We start from the raw sequence: 17,450 nt of genomic DNA, 5'->3' as shown, positions 1-17,450 counted from the left end.
GTATTTTTTGGATCCTATTGTAATACCTTTAATTTGTTCATCCTTTCTAATCATACTTAGCAGAATACAGTGGCACTATTACTTCCCTTGATCTAGATGCTATACTCCTATTGATGCAGCCCAGAATTGCATTGGCTTTTTTAGCTGCCGCGTCACACTGTTGGCTCATGTCAAGTTTGTGGTCAACCAAGACTCCTAGATCCTTTTCACATGTACTGCTCTCAAGCCAGGTGTCACCCATCTTGTATTTGTGCCTCTCATTTTTTTTGCCCAAGTGCAATATTTTACATTTCTCCCTGTTAAAATTCATCTTGTTTGTTTCTGCGCAGTTCTCTAATCTGTCAAGGTCGTTTTGAAGTGTGATCCTGTCCTCTGGGGTGTTAGCCACCCCTCCCAGTTTGGTGTCATCTGCAAATTTGATCAGGATGCCCTTGAGTCCATCATCCAAGTCGTTGATAAAGATGTTGAATAAGACCGGGCCCAAGACAGAACCCTGTGGCACCCCACTAGTCACTCTTCTCCAGGATGAAGAGGAACCATTGATGAGCACCCTTTGGGTTCGGTCAGTCAGCCAGTTACAAAGTGACCGGGGCACCCCCTTCTCTCAAATCCGGGGGTGCATTATGGCCACCGCTGGCAAGGCAGTCCCCCCATCTCCTTGGGGGGTCGGGAAGACTGCATACTTCCCATAGCAGCCTCTTAATTACCTCGTGTGGGTCGGAGAGATGTTATTGTCAGCCATCTTCCAATGCGCCACCTGGTGGCCCCCAATCTCTCCCATACTTCATACAGTGACGTACGAAACATGTTGTTTCCAAATCCTTTGTGAACTTTGACATTATCATACCATAGATATGCATAGATCTTGTCCTCAGAGAAATACTGGAAGGTATGGAGTTATGTGGGCTCTGAGCCACACAGACAAGCAACTATGCAACCTTTCAAAATAAAAAAATTCCTTCCAGTAGCACCTTAAAGACCAACTAAGTTAGTTCTTGGTATGAGCTTTCGTGTGCATGCACACTTCTTCAGATGTGAGGTTGATGGACTTCCATTTCATGCGGCTCAATGTGGTGCCTTCCATGGTTCCAGTTACAGATAGGTAGCCGTGTTGGTCTGCCATAGTCAAAAAAATAAATAAAATAAAATTCCTTCCTGTAGCACCTTAAAGACCAACTAAGTTAGTTCTTGGTATAAGCTTTCGTGTGCATGCACACTTCTTCAGATACACACCTTTGGAAGGCATCTGAAGGCAGCCCTGGCAGAGAAGCCCCAAAGGAGCGTCTCCACCCCCATCGCTCAGCCCGGACACTGTGGTCCTCCTCCAAGGGTCTCCTGGTAGTCCCCTCACTGCGAGATGTGAAGCTACAGGGAACCAGGCAGGGGGCCTTCCTGGCAGTGGGAAGAGAGCCCTCCCCCAAACCAATGGAGTGAGTGCCCCCCCATCCAATGTCTCTCTCAGTGAGAAAGCAGGGAGCCAATGAGCCCCCCGGGGGGTGGAGAGGGGGCAGTGTTTGTGCAAGAGAAAAACAGCCTCAAGAGTAGCCCTTCTTCCCAAGGATTCTGCTTCTCATACTCAGGAGAAAGATAGGCAAACCGTGGCCAGTGTGTGGGGTGGGGGCAGCGAGGAAATCCTGACACACAAATACACCCTCATGCCCCCCATCTCTGAGAAGCCAGAGGCTCAGGAGCAGGGCAGGGACTGAGGGGGACTATGAAGGAAGACACTGGCATATGGGGAGCACATATTCTGCCCCCCCCCACTGCTACCTGAGCAGGTAGAGCAGGAGACTTTTAATCTCAGGGTCATGAGCAAAAGATTCCTGCATTGCAGGGGGTCGGACTAGATGACCCTGGGGCCCCTTCTGACTCTACCATTCTATGTTTCTATGACACCCCCATCCGTGCAGTGGGGGAGCTTCATGCTCCGGCACGGGGGGGGCGGAGAGCAGGTGGGGGGTCCGGCGCACGTCCTGGGGGCAGGGCATGCTACTTGCAGGAGCATAGTGCCCAGCACGGGCCCGGGGGAGCAGCCGAGATCGCCCCCTACCGGGATACAACTGCCGGGGGCAATGCGCTCCCCCCGCACTCCTCTTCCTCCGCCAGTGCCTATGTGCCTCGCTAAAGTCTCCAACCTTCCTGCTCTGCTCTGTTTTAAAGTTGACCTCCTTAAGCAATGTTTTGTTGAAGATAATTTGTTAAGATAATTGTTTTGTTCACTTTGCTGCACTAAATGTCCTCTGTATACTTAAGCTTCCTTTGTGATTTCAAAATATTGAGTTTGGGGTGGGTGGCTTAGCCCGTATGATGCTGGAGCGAGTCCCTTCTCATTCCTGGACCCAGCGAGGGTTGAAATCCTTTGCTGAAGGAGCCAGGCAGCTTTCTGGGCCAGGGAACAGGCTGAGGGCGCAAGGAAAGCGCTTGCTCTGCGCCCGAGGACACCTGGCTGGCAGTCAGAAGGACAAAAGCCACAGGGGGAGCGGCTGCTTCCAAGCCTGGGACGGGGGGAGAACCTCGCCTCTGCTTCGTCTGGGAGACAGGGATGTCTATCCCGGATCACAAACCCCAAAAAGACATTATTGGATGGCCGCAGATCATGCCCTTTCGATACCCTCGGAAGGTTAGGGGAGACCTGCCCCTTTCCCCCCATAGACCTCCGTCTGGGACCCCCAAAAGGCAACTTCCCAGCTTCGCTGCCCCCAAGGCGTTTTACTTTGGATCTGTTTGTTTGATGTTTCAACGAAGGTGGTAAACTCCTTTGATGTTATTATGGGTGTGAAATATGTTGGCGGGGGTGTTTATTGGGTTGTATATGTTTTGTTTATGTGTTTTGTGTTTTTATATCGTAACTGCATACTGTGAACCCCCAAATTTAATAAACAAATAAATGGATAAAACGAAATGAATTCCTCCCTCTCCCAGCCGATTCGGAGGCAGCTCCGTCCCCGACACCCATCTGGAAAGGGGCAGGGAGGGGCATTGCGGGGGGAGAGTGGCCCTTGGGGGTCTCCCTGTGTGGCCATGTTGGTACCCCCACCCCTTATTCAAAGGGATGGATTCCAGAGCAGGGGAAGGGACCGCAACACCCTCTGAGTCTCTCACCCCCAATTTCTCCAGAGTAGGAAGAAGAAGACCAGAACTGGGTGGGGAGATGACCATCGAGACGGGGGGGGGGGCCTTGGAACATGGGGGGGGGGGATCAGTCCGCCATGAGCATTGAGGACACAGGAAACCAGGTCATATTGCAGAGGGAGGTTTATTAGAGGGTCAAGCATCACATGGGGGCAAGAAGGGGTGGCCCCCAGCCGGTGGGTGGTGAGATCAGTAGGAGCTGGCCGCTTCTCCCTGGGGGTGTCTCAGTGGGACCGGCGGGCCAGCGCATGAGCCATCACCCCAACCAGCTTGTGGAAGGCATGGTGGTGAGCAGGGGTGAATTCCTGTCCGGGGGAGGGGATGGCACGATGATGACGAGAACATTGCCCAGGAGCTGGAAGAGAAAAGACAGGGTGACTCCTTCTGCCAGGGGGCCCATGTGTGAGTCACCCTTTCCCCACAACAGATCCCACAACGCATTCAACAGATTGAGGTTGAATCCTGACAAGACAGAAGCACTGTTTAGGGTGGACTTTGGGCAGGTGGTTATGGGGAACTCCCTGATCCTGAATGGGGTAACTGTTCCCCTGAAGGACCAGGTGCACACCCTGGGAGTAATTTTGGACTCACAGCTGTCCATGGAGGCACAGGCCAATTCTGTCAGGGCAGCTGTCTACCAGCTCCATCTGGTACGCAGGATGAGGCCCTCCCTGCCTACTGTAGGAGTGCAAATATCCAGAGTGTGGGGTCAGGTGGGATTACTATGAGGAATTATAAAATATGCATCAAGCCGTTGTGTCCACTATGAATGCATTGTGTTGACTGGGTTTGATTCATTGACAATAATTTCTGACCAAATCCCACAACCCTCTGCATCTCTGGCCATTTCCTCTACTGCCCATCTCTCTTGCTTGTCAAGTCACGTACACAGCCCAGTTGCTTTGCCAGGCAAGCATCCTGGGCCATAAAGAATGCGGCAGCTAGACTGGTGACTGGGAGTGGCTGCTAAGACCACCGAGCACAATACAAAGTTTTGGTGTTGACCTTGAAAGCCCTAAAGGGCCTCAGCCCTGTATACCCACAGGAGCGTCCCCACCCCCATTGTTCAGCCCAAACCCTGAGGTCCAGCTCCCTTCTGGCAGTTCCCTCACTGTGAGAGGTGAGGTTACAGGGAACCAGGCAGAGGGCCTTCTCGGTTGTGGCACCCGCCCTGTGGAATGCCCTCCCACCAGATGTCAAGGAAATGAAAAACTAACTGAAATCTGAATGCAACCCTGTAACAGGAAATGTCTAATGTCTTACCATGTTTTATGTCCTATAAGCCACCCAGAGTGACACACACACACACACACACACACGGCACTCCCCAGTCCCCCCCCCCGGCAGCTCTTTGGGGCGGGGGACCAGCCTCACCCTGAAGTTGGGGGGGTCCATGTGGAGATTGTCGCACAGCAGTTCACGCAGCTCGGAAAAAATCCTCCTTGACCTCGTGGAACGAGGGCTGGAGAGGTTCCTAATGAGAGGGAGGGCTGGAGAGGGTTCTCTATGTGACCAAAGAGCCTCTGGCACCAGGGTAGACCACCAGCAAGCTGCAGAGAAGGAACAAAGGAAGGAAGGAAGGAGAAAGGGAGAGGCATGGCTGGTTATTATCCAGGTGGAAAGAGGAGCTCCTACCCAACCTGCCTAGAGAGGCAACCACCCCTGGACTTACTCACCAAGGGAATCCCCACCCAAGGCTGGCTGTGGGCTGGGAGCTTCTCTCGGCTGCTGGAGAAAACCTTCTGGGCTGAGCTGGAGCTTCTTCCAGGGCTGGAGCCTTTTATACCCTGCGCCAAAGCTCCTCCTCCCAGATTTACAGAAGTCGTACTGGTTTCTGATTTGATCTAAGAATGTCCTCCTTTCCTTAAGACATCCCTAATTCCCCCTGAGAAATCCTGGAGGGTATGGAGTAATGCCACGCTTGTGCCACGGAGACAAGCAAGTATAAAGGCTTTAGAAGACATCTGAAGGCAGCCCCAAAGGAGAGGGTTGAAATCCTTTGCTGAAGGAGCCAGGCAGCTTTCTGGGCCAGCGAATGGCCTGAGGGCGCAAGGAAGGCGCTTGCTCTGCGCCCGAGGACACCTGGCTGGCAGTCAGAAGGACAAAGGCCACAGGGGGAGCGGCTGCTTCCAAGCCTGGGACAGGGGGAGAACCTCGCCTCTTCTTCGTCTGGGAGACAGGGATTTCCATCCCGGCTCACAAAGACATTATCGGACGGCTGCAGATCATGCCCTTTTGATACCCACACAAGGTCCCTGCCCCCCCCCATGTGCTTTTTTTGAGGGGAGATCGCATTCTGAAATTGCCTGAGAGCAGGGGGCCCCAAATGACTGCCATGCTCACACAGGGAAAAATGAGATGTCACATTTGTTCTGGCACAGTTGACGGGATATGCTCTGAGCCACTGAATGCCTGTGACTGGGGGAGGGGAGAGCAAACATGGGAGGGGGGCTGGGGGGCTTCCGTTGGACATCTGGTTGCCGCCACAGAGACAAGCAACTATACAACTTTTAAAAGACACTTGAAGGCAGCCCTGTATAATGAAGTCCCAAAGGAGCGTCTCCACCCCCATCGCTCAGCCCAGACACTGAGGTCCTTCTCCTCCGGTGATTCAGCTACAGGGTACCAGGCAAAGGGCCTTCTTAGCAGTGGCTCCCTCCCTGTGGAAAGACATCAGATGTCAACCTGGGTGGCCTGAAAGACGGACTAGAAAGATTAATGGAGGAGAAGCTCTAATGGCTCCTAGTCCGGCTGGCTCTGCTCTCCCTCCACCATCAGAGGCAGCGATGCTTCTGAATCCCACTTGCAGGAAACGGCGTCAAGGGAGAGGTTCTGGGGCTCCAATCCTGCTTGCACATTGGGGTCCATAGTTGGCCATTGGGAGAAGAGGATCCTGGACTCGATGGGTCCCCTTTGACCTGACCCAGAAGGCTCTGATTTTTCTCATTCCCAGTCTTAAGGAACTCTGGGAAATGGAGTTCTGTGAGGGAGCACTAGGAATTTCCAAGAGAACTTTCAGCAGACATTCTAGACCTTCAAGTCCCCAGAATTCTGCAATGGTTTGTTCAACTATTTTCATGCCAAGAAAACTTGGTTGTGTGACTTTGGGTCACTTTAATAGTCAACATATCCTTCTACGCTCCTGCTCCCTTTTGTACACCTCATCTGCTTCAAAGCCCATATTCTGAACGAAGCTCTTGCTCAGGGATGGGGAACCTGAGGTCTTCCGGATGTGGTCTGACTCTGCTTCCCATTGGCAGGCAGTGGGCTCCCAATCCCTGCCCTTGTTTAACCTCCCTGTCTTCCTACCCCTGCTGCTTCCAACTCTCCCTCTGCTGTTCTCTCTCCACGCTGTCAAACCTGAATGTGAGCTCCCTGGGGCAGAGTCCTGTCCTACATTCGAATTGATAAATGGTGAAATAATCATCATCATCTGAAAGTGCAATTAATTATCCTCAATGGGCTCAATTATCCTCCAGATACAAGCGATTGCATCTCTGTTTGCAATGCTTTCTTGGGCCCTGGCACAGATCAGGGCATGTGGCCAGGATTGCCCAGGGCCACCCCTGTCATTGGGAGTGAGGTGGCTGCTTCAGGGGCAGATGCTGGGCTGGAGGACACAGGGGTGAGGCATCGTAGGACAAACACAGCCTGCCACCCCCAAGCTGGCTTGCTGCCTTCAGGTGCAGCAGAGAACATTGTCCCATCTCCAGCACTGAAGAAAGAGATTCAGCTTCCAGCTGAATCACGGGAGCTGCAGTTTGTTAAGTATTGTGGCTCTTTGAGGGGGTAAACTACCCTTCCCAGCAGTATTTGGGGGAAATCATGTGTTTTCAATGTACGTTGAGTACAGAGCCTGAGAAGATTTGGGTTTCCCCATCCTTGCTGAGGGTCGGGACAAAACCCATCACCCTCATGCCCTGGCTGACCACCATCAGTGACAGAGCACTGGGATAAATGGATCTTGGTCCAATCTGACCAGGGCAGTTTCAAATTTCCCAGGAACTCGCCCTAAAGCCCTGCCAGAGGTATCTATTTCTCTGTGATGGGAGTAACCTGTGAGTAAGACCCATCAAATTCAAGAAGACATCCCTTTAGCTAGACACGCCGAGAACTGTGCTGTTACTTGTTGCCCTTAAATCCCATTTATATTGGCCATGATAACTTGATCTTCATGAGTTCTAAGCTCAACAAACTTAGTTTGGATTCCATTGTATGTTCTTATCTGTCAAATGGGAATAATAGGGACTTCCTTTGAAGGACTGTGCTAGATTATTCATTGCTAACCATCAGGCAGCATTTCATGGCTTCACAGAGGTGCCTGATACATTGCCCCGTTATGCTCCTGATGGGCTTTGCAAGTTGCAGCGCCATTAAGAAAGGCCATGCTTTTTTTTTTTTTTATAAAATTTTTATTGGTTTTACAACATTTTTAAGAAAAACAAACAAACATTAAAAATGACAAACATACACGTATAGTTTCAAACATATTTTCATAAACCTCTTTTCTTGGACTTCCCCATACCCCCCCTCTCTGCATCCCAATGTCCGTAGTTCAACTAGCAACTCCCAATTGTTACTTTCCAATCTCTATCATCTTAGTCCTCTTTTATAATCTAACCTTATATCCCTGTACCCCTTTGTTTCTGGTAACCACGGCATTTTAGCATTCATTAAGTTTATAGTAGTCCTTAAGATAACTTTTAAATTTTCTCCATTCTTCTTCCACCGTCTCTTTTCGTTGGTCACGGATTCTGCCTGTCATCTCGGCCAGTGTCATATAGTCCATCACTTTCATCTGCCATTCTTCCAAAGTGGGTAAATCTTGTGTCTTCCAATACTTTGCGATGAGTATTCTTGCTGCTGTTGTGGCATACATGAAAAAAGCTCTATCTTTCTTTGTCACCAATTGGCCGACAATGCCCAAGAGAAAGGCCTCTGGTTTTTTAGGGAAGGTACATTTAAGTACCTTTTTCATTTCATTATAGATCATCTCCCAGAAGGCCTTAATCTTCGGGCATGTCCACCAAAGGTGATAAAAGGTACCTTCAGTCTCTTTACACTTCCAACATTTGTTATCGGGCAAATGATAAATTTTTGCCAGCTTGACTGGGGTCATGTACCACCTGTATACCATTTTCATAATGTTTTCCTTTAAGGCATTACATGCCGTAAATTTTATACCGGTGTTCCATAACCAATCCCAGTCAGCTGACATAATATTGTGTCCAACATCCTGAGCCCACTTAATCATTGCCGACTTAACTGTTTCATCCTGTGTATTCCATTTCAACAACAAGTTGTACATTCTAGATAAATTCTTAGTATTGGGTTCTAACAGTTCAGTTTCTAATTTTGATTTTTCCACCTGGAAACCGACTTTCCTGTCCTGTTTAAAAAATTCCATTATTTGGCGGTATTGGAACCAGTTTTCTACTTTATGCTTCAATTTCTCCTGACTTTGTAGTTTAAACTTATCTCCATCCTGTTCTAAGATTTCCCAATACTTCGGCCATCCGACCTCCATATTGAGTTTCTTCACTGCTTTAGCCTCCACTGGCGACACCCATCTAGGGGTTTTGTTTTCTAGTAGATCTTTATATCTTATCCAAACATTAAACAATGCTTTTCTGACAATGTGATTTTTAAAGGCACTGTTAACTTTACCATACCAAAGATATGCATGCCAACCAAAAGCGTTATTGAAGCCTTCCAAATCCAAGATGTCCGTGTTCTCGAGGAGCATCCATTCTTTGAGCCAGCAAAAAGCTGCTGCCTCATAGTACAATTTTAGGTCCGGCAGGGCAAAACCCCCTCTTTCCTTAACATCTGTCAATATTTTAAATTTAATTCGGGGCTTTTTGCCCTGCCAGACAAATTTCGAGATATCTTTGTGCCACCTCTTAAAACATTCCATCTTATCAATAATCTGCAAGGTCTGAAACAAAAATAACATTCTAGGCAATACATTCATTTTAATTACTGCAATTCGGCCTAACATTGACAGTTTCAAATTTGACCATATTTCTAAATCTTTTTTAATTTCTGACCAGCATTTTTCATAGTTGTCCTTATACAAATTCTGATTCTTAGATGTTAAATAAACCCCTAGATATTTAACCTTCTTGACCACAGTCAAACCTGTTTCCTCTTGAAATTTCTCCTTTTCCATATCTGTTAGGTTTTTCCCTAAAACTTTGGTTTTTTGCTTGTTCAACTTAAATCCAGCTACCTGGCCAAACTGTTGTATTATTTCTAAAACCCTTTTCGTACTAGTGTTTGGCTCTTGCAAAGTCAATACTAGGTCATCTGCGAACGCTCTTAACTTATAATGTTTAGCTCCGACCTGCACACCTTTGACCTGCTGGTCATTTCTTATCATATTCAGCAACACCTCCAGAACTGAAATAAAAAGTAATGGGGAAATCGGGCACCCCTGTCGTGTTCCTTTTTCTATCTTAAGCTCCTCAGTCACAACATTGTTTACAATCAGTTTAGCTTTTTGTTCAGAGTATATTGCAGCCATACCATTCTCAAAGCCCTGACCTACCCCCATCCCATGAAGATTCTTCCTCATAAAACTCCAAGAGATATTATCAAAGGCCTTCTCCGCATCCACAAAGATCAATACTGCCTTGGTGTTTATATTCACCTCTAACTTCTCCAAAATATCTATTACATTCCTTACATTGTCTGCTAGATGTCTTTTAGGGAGAAAGCCTGCTTGGTCTTTATGAATCTTCTCCATCAAAACTCTTTTAAATCTTTTTGCCAAAATGTCTGCAAAGATTTTGTAATCCACATTAAGCAGGGATATTGGGCGGTAGTTCTTGAGTTGGGTCTTTTCAGTCTCTGACTTTGGTATGAGTGAAATATATGCCTCTTTCCACGATTCAGGTGCCTTTTTTCCCTCAAGGATCTCGTTGCAAACTTCTCTTAGTGGTTGAGTCAACCATTCCTTCAGCGATTTGTAGTATCTGGAAGTCAGTCCATCTGGTCCTGGAGATTTGCCCAGTTGCATATTCTGAATGGCAGCCTCTATCTCTTGTTCTGAGATTCTCTGGTTCAAGTCCATCTTACTTTGATGAGAGATGTTTTGTAGTCCATATTTTCCCAGGAATTTGTCTATATCTTCTTCATTTTGCGGGCCTTGGGTGTAGAGTTTTTTAAAATAGCTTAAAAAGCAATTTCTAATTTCATTGGGTTTGGATATGTTCTTTCCATCCACCTCCAGGCTTGTAACTGTATTTAGTTTCTGCCTTTTCTTCAATTGCCATGCCAAAAGTTTGCCACATTTATTTGCTGATTCAAAAGTCTTTTGCTTCATTTGCCTTATCTTCCATTCAATCTCTTGGTTCATCAATTCCATATATTGTGTTTGGTATAATTTGATCTCTCTTAAAATGTCCTGAGACTTTGGTTTTGTTCTTAATTTCCTCTCTCCTTCCTTTATCATTTCCAGAATCTTCTCTTTTTTCTCATTTTGCTTTTTCCTCTTTATTGAGTTTTGTTGAATCAAAAATCCTCTCATCACCGCTTTACTTGCGTCCCAGATCACTCTTTTCTCCACGTCGGTCCTCAAATTTATTTCAAAATAGTCTTTTAGGGTCTTTTGGGCCTTCGTGAGAATCTCCTTATCTCGAAAGAGGGTGTCATTCATTCTCCATCTGAATTGACCAGTTATTGTGAGTTTCATCTCCATCTTCACGGCGTTATGGTCGGAGCAAGTTTTTGGGCAGATTTCCACTTTCTTGATCTTCGGAGCCATTCCACTAGTAACCCAGATTTGATCGATTCTGGTCCAGGTCATCATTGCTTGGGAGAAAAAGGTTCCCTCTCTCTCCAGAGGATTCCTTGTTCTCCAAATATCTATCAAGTCCATATTTTCAGTCATTTCGAAAAAAGTCTTAGGGAGTCTCCCTTCTTTGGTGACTGTAAGTCTCTGTGCCTTGTCCATATTAGTGGAGACCACGCCATTCATGTCTCCCATAATTATCATATTGTAGTCCAGATAGTCCATCAAAGTTTCATGAAGTCTCTTAAAGAAGTCGGATTTGCCTTCATTTGGTGCATAGATTCCAACAACTAGAAATTTTTCTCCTTGTACTTGTATCTCCACAGCCAAATATCTCCCTTGTTCATCTTTGAATATCATTTTTGGAGCCCATTTCTCCTTCACATATATTACAACTCCTCTCTTCTTAACTTTGTCTGATGAAATAAATTCTTGTCCTAGCCTTTTATTTAAAAGTAATCTCCTGTGGGCTCTGGTTATGTGAGTTTCTTGTAAGCAAATCAAGTCCAATTGTTCTCTATTCAATATATGAAATACTTGTCTTCTCTTCAAAGGCCCATTGAGCCCATTACAATTCCAACTGAGGAATTGCAGAGCCATCTTGTTATTTTTCTAAGGCTCCTCCAACAGCTCCAAGTTGTTGCTCTTCTTCTGATGGTAGTGGTTTTTGTCCAAACGGGAGATTCAGGATGTCCAATGCTCTCCTCTGTTCTGCAAGTACGTCAACAGTCCCCTTCTGTAAGTCCTCCTGGTATCTTGCCAAAAATTTGTCTTTATCTTGAATTGTCTTTATTTTCACCTTGTTTCCCTTATAGTCAAATGACAGCCCTTGTGGGAATTCCCACCTGAAGCGGATAGCGTTTTTCTTTAATAAAAGGGCTAAGTCCTTGTAGTAGTTTCTTAAGTCCAGAAAATATTTTGGGATGTCTTTAAAGATCTGTACAGCTGAGTTTCCAATCTGCAAGGCCTTTTCAAAGTGTAGTCCCAATATTTTGTCTCTTTCCTCCTTGGATCTAAGTGTAATCAAGCAGTCTCTCGGAGTCTTTCTGTTTTGCTTCTTACCCAATCTAAAGGCAGTCGTAATTTTGAATTCGTCTTCCTGGAGTTCCCAACAATCCACAAACTCCCGTGTCAAGTATTCCACAAGGTTGTCTCCTTCATTCTCCGGGATCAGTCTTATTTTTAAATTTCTCTCTTTCCTCTGTAACTCCCACAAGGCCAAAGTTGCATCATGCTCATAGACCTTCTTGGCGATCGGCTCTAATTTCTCCTGTGTCTCTCCCGCAGTAGCTTTGGCGTCTTCCGCAATTTGGCGCGTAGTGGCGTTTTCCTCCACCAATTTATTTATAGATTCTGTATTCTGGTTTAGTCTTGCTGAAATTTCTGTTAATTTTAGTGTATTCTCTGAAGTCTGTTTTGTCAGAGACTCCAGAGTTTGGTTTATCTTGAGCAAGGCATCTGTCACAGCTTCCATAGAGACGGCTGCTCCTTTGTCTTGTCCTGTTGATGCTGTTGTTCCTGTTGATCCAACTGTTGCGCCTGAGATTGAGCCTCTTTTCTTTACCTGTGACTGTTGCAGCTGTTGTTGTTGTTGTTGCTTGGTCTTGGCCCTTGTGACTATCTCTTCTTGTGCGCCACTCATGTCAAGGTCAGTTCCCACGGGATTTATTCTCCCTTGGAAAATTCCACTGTCTTAGGCCGTGCCGGACTTCACTTTGTCCTCTAGAGGGAGCAAATCAAAATGGCCATAGAGCAAAGATTCCAAGTATAGAGACAAAGGAGACTGCCCCAAATGTCCAAAATATAAAAGGGAGATTAACACAGTCAGAAGTCTGAAAGCTTGTTACTTCAAATTGCCACAGTTGCCCTATTTATGCTACTTCTTGTTGTATTGTACAGTAGCCAGGCACTGTGGAAACTTTGTATCAAAGTATCACTTCACAGGGAAAAGTCAGTTCAGTGTACTAAGAAGGCAGACCGTTTCATGCTTTCAAATAAGTGAGACAGCAGAGGTTTTTTACTTCCAACAAATCTTGCAGTTATTGCTCAAATTCACCTCCCCTCTGCCCTGCTAGCTAGAGGGGAGATCAAAGGGTCTGAATGTCCGGTTAAGCTGATCAAAGAGCAGGTTTAAACGGATGCAGGTTTAGAGCTCCGTTGCTTTCACTTTCATGCAGTCGGGGGGAGGCAGACTTCCTTTGTTTAGATCTCCCCCGTTTTTAGCCCAATTTTTAAAATTTGAAAGGTCCCGATTATATTTCAGCTCTTACTCACGGGGATTCAGTCCAGATTTTCTTTTCAGGAAGGAATCGGCGCTCTCCGCTTATGGCGACGCGGCTTCACTTCGCAGGCTGGGTAGCGACTCTCAGCACCGCGCTCACTCCCGATGTCGATCCGTAGCCTTTAAAAAGGCTCTTTCACGGTACCGGGGGGCGCAAAGGTGCCCACCGAGTCTCCTTGTTCTCAGGCTTCAGCGCCTGGGATTTTAGGGGTCCCCCGCTTGCCGTAGCGGGTAAGACCCGAACTTGCGAAGCAGTCCTTCTCCGGAGCTCGGAGCTAGGACCGCCATTAAGCGCTGGCACCGACCGGAAGTCCCCTAAGAAAGGCCATGCTAGTCCGCCATGACAAGTGCTGCTAGAGAAAGCAGCGATGGAAGGGGGTGTCCTTTGCGGAGTCTAAAGGATTCACGCTTGAGCTCATGGGGAAAGAACACATCCCCCCCCCCGAGACCGTGGCTGAATACATTCCCAACAACCCAAAGGACAGGCTGAACCCCAGACAGCACCAAGCAGACAACTGAGCAGATCTCCCACTGAAGATTCATCCTTGCTACCAACCTTGGGGAGTGTAGTCGTGTAAAAGTGTCAGCGGTCTCTTAACAGAAATATAAACTCAAGAAACCTACGGCATCCAAGGTTATTTAGTGCAAGGAGCAGAAGTGATTTGCAGGTGATTTAAGTTTCCGGTGTTGATGCACCCATAATTCCTTAGCAAAAGCAAATCAAAACATTAGTGGAGTAACTGGTGCATTGCAAGGCAGAAAAGACCTCAGCGAGAAATGCTGGAGGGTATATGATCCTGGCTGCTGAAGATGGCTGGAAGGTCGTTTGTCCCGTCAGCTGGATGAGCTGATCTGCAGAGCCAAGAGGGCTCTCTGGGCCGTCTATAACTGAGGATCTGGGCTTGAGTTCCCCAACTGAAGCGGAAGGTAAGCCGGAGCAGTTGCTCTTTTGCTCAGCCTGTTAGCTATATCAACAGTCAGTCTATGAGCGTTTAGGAAAAGATGCTGCGATTACTGAGACCCAGCATAGGTTTCCCCAAAATAAGTCAGCCAGACCAATCTGATTTCTTTCTTCCTTTTTTCTCTTTTTGGACGGAGTTACAAACTTGGTGGATCAGGGGAATGCTGTGGACATAGTGTATCTTGAATTCAGTGAGGCTTTTGACAAAATCCCCCATGATATTCTAGGGGGCTTTTGACAAAATCCCCCATGATATTCTAGCGAGGAAGCTGTTAAATGGAGGTTGAACAAGGTAACTATTTGGTGGATTGGTAGATGGTTGACTGACTGAACCCAAAGAGGACTCCTTAATGGTTCCTCATCAACCTGAGGAGAAGTCATAAGTGATGTGCGCAGTGTGCTGTCCTGGGCCTGTTGTTGTTTGACGTCTTTATAAAGGACTTGGATGAAGGAATTGAGGGGGTGCTCATCCAATTTGCAGATGACACCAAACTGGGAATGGTAGCTAATGCCGCAGAAGACACAATCAGGATTCAAAATGACCTTAACAGTCAACCAAAAACTCTTTCAGATCATAATCCAATTTTGTGTGAAATTATAGGAATAGACTTTTCGTTGGAGACTGAATGATAATTTATTAGATGATCAAGAAATATATGAAAAAGCACAAAAGACTTGAAAAGACTATTTTATGCATAATTGGAATGGAGAAATAAAAATCAATGTAATGTGGGGGAGACCTGGCTTACTAGCAGTACATGTGAAAAGGATCTAGGGGTCTTGATGGACCACAAGCTCAACATGAGTCCACAGTGTGATGCAGCAGCAAAAAAAGGGAATGCTATTCTAGTCTGCTTCCACAGAAGTCTAGTGTCCAGATCAAGGGAAGTCATAGTCCTGCTCTTTTCTGCCTTGGTCTGACCACACCTGGAACACTGTGTCCACTTCTGGGCACCACAGCTTAAGAAGGATGTGGACAAGCTGGAAGGTGTGCAGAGGAGAGAGACCAGGGTGATCAAGGGTCTGGAAGTCAAGCCGTATGAGGAGCGGTTGAAGGAGCTGGGTATGTTAAGCCTGGAGAAGAGGAGACGGAGAGGAGATATGAGATCCATCTTCAAATATCTCAAGGGTTGTCCCGTGGAGGAAGGAGCGTGCTTGTTTTCTCCTGCTCTGGAGGGCAGGACTCGAACCCATGGCTTTAAGATGCAAGAAAGGAGATTCCAGCTGATCATTTGAAAACGCTCTCTGACAGTAAGAACAGTTCAGCAGTGCAACAGACTCTGACAAGCGGAGGTGGACTCTCCTTCCTTGCAGGTTTTGAAGCAGAGTTTGGATAGCCAACTGCCAGGGATGCTTCAGCTGGGATTCCTGCGTTGCAGGGGGCTGGACTAAATGACCCCTGGAGTCCCTTACAGGTCTACGATTAAGTTTCTGGATCTCTTGGCTCTTGCAAACCCAACCTGCTCTGCTAGTAACTCGGCACGTGCAACTCAGTCCAAGGACGGCTGTCGTAAGTTGTGTGTTGCGCAAACACTGTGGGCTGCATGGCGTTGGCACCAGGCTGGGGAGTGGGCAGAAACAGTCGATTGGGCAGCGGTCCCTCTTAATGGATGCCACGTGGCTGTTGCATCAAAGTGCCACCTGCCCTGACATACCTCTCCATCTGGTGGAAATAGGGACATCCTATTCCATAAGAGAATATAAATCATGCCCTTCCCATCTGACTGGGTTGCTGCAGCCACTCTCGGCGGCTTCCAACATATACAAAAACACAATAAAACAATCAAAAACTTCCCTTTCCAGGGCTGCCTTCAGATGTCTTCTAAAGGTCGTATAGTTACTTGTTTCCTTGGCTCGGGGGTTGCATAACTCCATACCCTCCACCATTTCCCTGATGAAACAGGGATATCCTAAGGGAAAGTGGGACATTCCGGGATCAAATCAGAAACTGGGAAAGAGGGACGCTTGGAGGGCCTGCCTTGAATGTCATGCTTAGAACCAGGAGTAGCCTCTCGTTTATCGATCCTCGTTGTGTCCTAGTAATCTGCGAAGGAGTTTGGGATAGGGGTCTTCTTGTCCCATTGAATCCCCACAAAGACCCTGGGAGGTGGCCAGGCCAAACCAGAGGCGAGCTTTTGGGCAGGGGTTCGAGCGCAAGTCTCCTTGGCCCTTTATCCTGCACCCGACGACAGCTGCCCCTCCTTCAACACTCCCCAAGTCCATGGCACATATTGGGTGTTTCTGTTTTCAATGTGCATTTCGTGTTTTTACGTTGTGATTTTACCCTGTGAACCGCCTGAGACCTGCGGGTATAGGGTGGCCTACAAATTTGGATGATGATGATGATGATGATACAGTCCTATCACAGCGCCTTGTAGCTTCCTCTCCTCTCCACTCAGAGCTCCCCTTGCTTTCTTCACAGGGCTGGAACAGAGCTGCTCAGGCATCCCTTTCTGGAAGGCTGTGGTGCACGGTCCCTGCTCCGGGGTCCTGATCCTGCAGCCCCTTCTCTTCACCACCCATGGGCTTCCCCCCTTCCTGGCTTGCTGCATGAGCTCCATATGCAGGGATGACCTTGCAGATCTGCCCAGCCTCCTGCTGAGTCAGGCCTGGCTCCCCCTGATAGCTCCGGCTGCAAGAGGCCGACCTGTTGCTCAGGAGGAGGTGAAAATGACTCTGCTGCAGATCACCCAAGCAGCAGTGATTCTGATACAGCAAAAATATACCTTCGCCAAGCGAACATTGGAATAAAAGGAGCATGACTCAGTCTGCAGGAGCATCACTGGTTGTTGGCGAAACTCGTTTGACAACAGACAGAAATTGAATCTTTCATGTCCTCAGGCCAGTGGAACTCTCTGCCACTGGAGATTCAGGGGGCACCTTCCATGCAAAGCTGTAGTTGCCTGCTGAAAACATTTCTATTCCTCCCAGACTGTGCAGGCAATTAAGAACACATCGTTTGCAAATGGTTAATTGATGTCTGTTGTTCACTTTTTCAAAGGTTAAACAGGTATTATGTCTTTACTGATGTAAATCTCCTGGATATACTTTTGTATGACACAGTGGTGTACAAATATTTTTATAAATAAATATGAAATGTTTTTATAAATAAATATGAAATGTTTTTATAAATACATATGAATGAAGGAAATAAAGAAATGAGGAGAGCTGGGCTCCCGTTTCTCACACTGGCCAACCAGATGTCCAACGGAAGCCCCCCCTCCCCCAGCCCCCCTCCCGTGCTTTGCTCTCCCCTCCCCCAGTCACAGGCACTCAGTGGC

General features: G+C 47.2%; 1 protein-coding gene and 2 long non-coding RNA genes across 6 annotated transcripts in view; 1 reads left to right on the top strand and 2 right to left on the bottom strand.

Moving 5' to 3' along the window:
- The window catches only part of LOC310705410, a 222,745-nt gene that overhangs the window by 89,874 nt on the left and 115,421 nt on the right, over positions 1-17,450 (top strand). The window lies entirely within an intron of this gene.
- Positions 1-17,450, bottom strand: part of LOC310705377 (uncharacterized protein) — a 224,410-nt gene that overhangs the window by 100,090 nt on the left and 106,870 nt on the right. For 3 of the 4 annotated variants that reach the window (XR_014525227.1, XR_014525228.1, XM_083500072.1), the window contains one exon: positions 3,238-3,487. The exons of the other annotated variant lie outside the window; for it this stretch is intronic. The gene's annotated coding sequence lies outside the window, so the exon portion shown is untranslated. Of the gene's footprint in view, positions 1-3,237; positions 3,488-17,450 lie in introns of those variants that run through there. 4 annotated transcript variants of the gene reach the window in all.
- LOC310705494 overlaps positions 1-17,450 on the bottom strand; it is a 110,794-nt gene that overhangs the window by 17,615 nt on the left and 75,729 nt on the right. The window lies entirely within an intron of this gene.

Source organism: Podarcis liolepis (assembly GCF_965112155.1).
Source record: "Podarcis liolepis genome assembly, chromosome: 4".
In the NCBI taxonomy this organism is placed as follows: domain Eukaryota; kingdom Metazoa; phylum Chordata; class Lepidosauria; order Squamata; family Lacertidae; genus Podarcis; species Podarcis liolepis.
Note: the sequence above shows the minus strand (reverse complement) of the source record. Positions and strands in the feature narration are given on the sequence as shown.